Source organism: Sciurus vulgaris, assembly GCF_902686455.1.
Source record: "Sciurus vulgaris genome assembly, chromosome: 17".
In the NCBI taxonomy this organism is placed as follows: Eukaryota; Metazoa; Chordata; class Mammalia; order Rodentia; family Sciuridae; genus Sciurus; species Sciurus vulgaris.
Genome location: NC_136478.1, coordinates 74,593,380 through 74,596,666, shown reverse-complemented (window position 1 = coordinate 74,596,666; position 3,287 = coordinate 74,593,380).

Here is a 3,287-nt window from a genome sequence, read left to right as displayed (position 1 = left end):
ATGGATAGAGTGGGGTTGTCATTGTGGAGGAAAGCCTGGGTCTCAGAGAACAGGAGGGCAAAGAGAGTTACGGGGCAACCCTTGTACATCCTTTCTGAGGCCTTGTGGTGGCTGACTGCTTGATACAGTCCCAGTGTCCTGAGTGGATCCCTTGGAATTTTGCCTTCCCCTGTCTTCTCTGGCCCCTGTGAAGAGGGAGTCAGTGCAAAGACTGCTCTGAGCTAAGCTATGAGTTGTATGAATTAGAAACCTGGTCAGGTATTTCAGACTTCTCCATGGGTGCCCTTCCCTGTCGGGAAGTACTATCAGATGAACCCCAAAGGGGTATGAGGGTGGCCTAGTCCCCACCTGCCTTCAGTGCTGCCTGTCCTGTAGTCCTGCAGTGTGCCAGCAAACTTCATGAAGATTGGCGATTTGATATGTATAGGTGCCCTTGTTTCTATAAAGGTTATCTTGCTATATGATTGTCAATGAGGGCACAAGAAATCCTGACCCTTTAGCATGCTTTCTAATGAACACTGATGACCACAGGAAGGAAGAAGTGTCCCATTATGCCCACCCCATCAAGTCCATCCCTGTTCAAGTGCACCCCTTAGGTGCCCCGAATGCCTGCTTCTTAGACAGGAAAGCCAGTTAGGAGATGAGGAAGGGAAGGAAAGATGGAGGAAGGCAGCAGTATTTAGGGCTCCCTGGCTCCTGTGAAACTCATCTCACCTGTGATACCCCAACTCATTTTCAGCCATCCCATCCCCAGGTTTCCTCACCATGTGGCCCTCCTTGTTTCAGGAGTTCAAAAGGATACCTTCATGCATTTTCTTTATTTGCAGTCTTGCCACAGTGCCTCTCTAGGCAAGAATTCCAGGAGGAAAGGCATAGCTGAGCAGATAGCAAAGAGTTAATGACAACCCCAGGACTGAGGCGAGCAAGGTTCCCATCCTGTGGTCTGACCTGGTATCTCCATGGTCTGTGATTCCAGGGTCTCAATGCTTTCGAGCCAGGTAGAGAAGGGCTTCAGGTAGCCCGTCTCTCCCAGGGTATCTTCTCTCACGTCTGGCATCTTAGCTGTGGTCTTTCTTTTTGAAAGATGGAAATGAGTGACTGACCTGGACTTGGCCCCTTTTAGCTATGTCACAGAGGAGGGTGGGTCACCAGCCCTGGCAGCTAGAAGAGAGTTAGAAACCTCAGTCCTGAGAGACAGAGGGGAGAAGACATGGGTGGTGGAGGCAGGGGAGTAGGCAGAAGGGAAGAGAAGGCCCTAGGAAAGCATCTGGAGAAATGGGCCTCGCACATTTGAAGGTGATGCTCTACATGGGGGTGGACACCTGTGGGGACCTTCACTAAGCCCTCTGGAATCATGAAGTAGTGGTGCTGTTTCCCAGGGACCCTGCCTGTGGTTGGGCGACTGTGTAGGGGCGAGGGGACCTGGCTGACCTGTGTTCTCTAGAAGGTTGTCCCAAGAAGTGTGCATATGTATTACAGCATGACTCACATTCAGAACAGTACACTCAGACTGCTTCCCTTGTGTTCTGTACAGTTCTGAGCTCTCCGCTTTGTAAGGTCTAACCTTGGCCTTCCCTCTCTGATCTTGTAGGATCTACTTTGAGTAAGAGTCCTGAGTCAATTTAGCAAAAATACCCCATCCTGTATCTGAACATCTTTGGTATTTGAATTTTTCATCCTTCATCTTTGATGTTCTGCACCCCGGCCTGCCTTCAGCCGGAGTCCTGTGGAGTTGTAGCAAGGGTTGCTGTTATCTGACATGTATCCTTTTAGTAATTTTTAATCTACTGACCCCCATCTTACTTCCTTAAATCCTTACTTGACCTCGTTGGAGTTGCGGTGGAGTCCACTCTGAATCTTTCCACAAAGACTTCCTATCTCGGGCCCCCCCTTGAGTAAAGTCTGCTTTATTGTATTTAACAAATGTCATAATTTTAACGGAACGCTGTAGATTGCAGCTTGGCCAGCTGGGAGTGTGAGGGCCTGAAGGAGGCACAGGGCAGAGAGGGGCCAAAAGCAGGTAACTGGCTGGAGTCAGATGCAGAAGGTGGAGAAATACAAAGCTAAAACAAAACAGCAATGTGGGCAGGGACGCGGCGCACGGGGAGTAGGCGTCCGTCCTCAGCAGGTGGCTCCGGGCGCGAGGGGCGCCGCCCCCCGATCAGAGCGCAGCCCGCGTACTTTCCCGCGCCCTTGGGTGGTGGAAACTCAGCAAGAGTGCGGACGGAAGCCCGGATGCCCGCCGCGGCCTAGGGGATGCGCGTTGGGCAATCCGCGCCCGCGGCCCCGCCCCGGCCCCGCCCGCGCCCCTGCCCACCCCGCCCCGGCGTGCGTCGTTTCCGGGAACCCCCGGGGCTCCCGCGCCTGCGCCTGCGCCTGCGCACGAGCCGCAGCGCCGACGTGGGCTTGGTGGGGCTGGAGGGGAGTCCGCCCTCTCGCGGCCCTTTGGCCTCTCGGCCTTTCAGGGCTGGTTCCCGAGCCCCCGGGGCCGTGGAGTGGAGCCCAACACTGGGTATTTTAGGCGCCCCGGGGTCGGGAGCGGCGGAGCCTGGCCGGTCCCAGAGCGCGCGGCGGGCCTTTTCCGGCGGGTCGGGGCTGCGGGCGCCCGCGGGGGTCCCGGGCGGTGCCGAGATGGCGCCTCCGGCCCCGGCGGCGGGCCCTGGCTCCGGTCGGCTCGATGGAGTAGACCCTCCTGCCTCGCGTGTGTTGGACTGCGCGGGCGCAGACCTGCGGTCTCTCCCCCAGGGCTTTTCTCCCTGCTGCTAGGGCTTGGGCTTAAACAACCCGTTCTGTTTCCTGTGTGCACCCCCAAGGAGCTTTCCCCTTTTTTTGTCCTCCTAAGCAGCCCTGTTCCTGCCTCCGCTCTGCACGTTTGGCGGTGTGTGCCAATGCCTCTTTCCTCTTGCGAAGTCTCCCAGTCAGGCTTTTCACCGTTCCCTGCCTACCCTTGCGATTGTGGGTTGGGTTGCCTCTGATGATCAGAAGCTGACTCCTGGGGTCAGCATCGCAGGCTCTGGGGTTCTCACTCAGGTCCTTGAGGACGTCTGGTCTTTGTAGTCTGTAAATGGTGACTCCTCCTGCTTGCAATCCTTATTATCCACCTTGATGTATCTCTCTGCTCTAACCCCATTTCATCTCTTCAAAATCCTATGCCTCTCCTTCTAAGAAATTTGCAGAATTCAGCCATTTTAGCACATTCCTTCGTCCTACTATGGGAACCTCCTCGCTGCTCCTCTGCCTCTGCCTTTGCCTTTCACTTGGTCAGTTCTCTAGGAGTCAATGGGAGC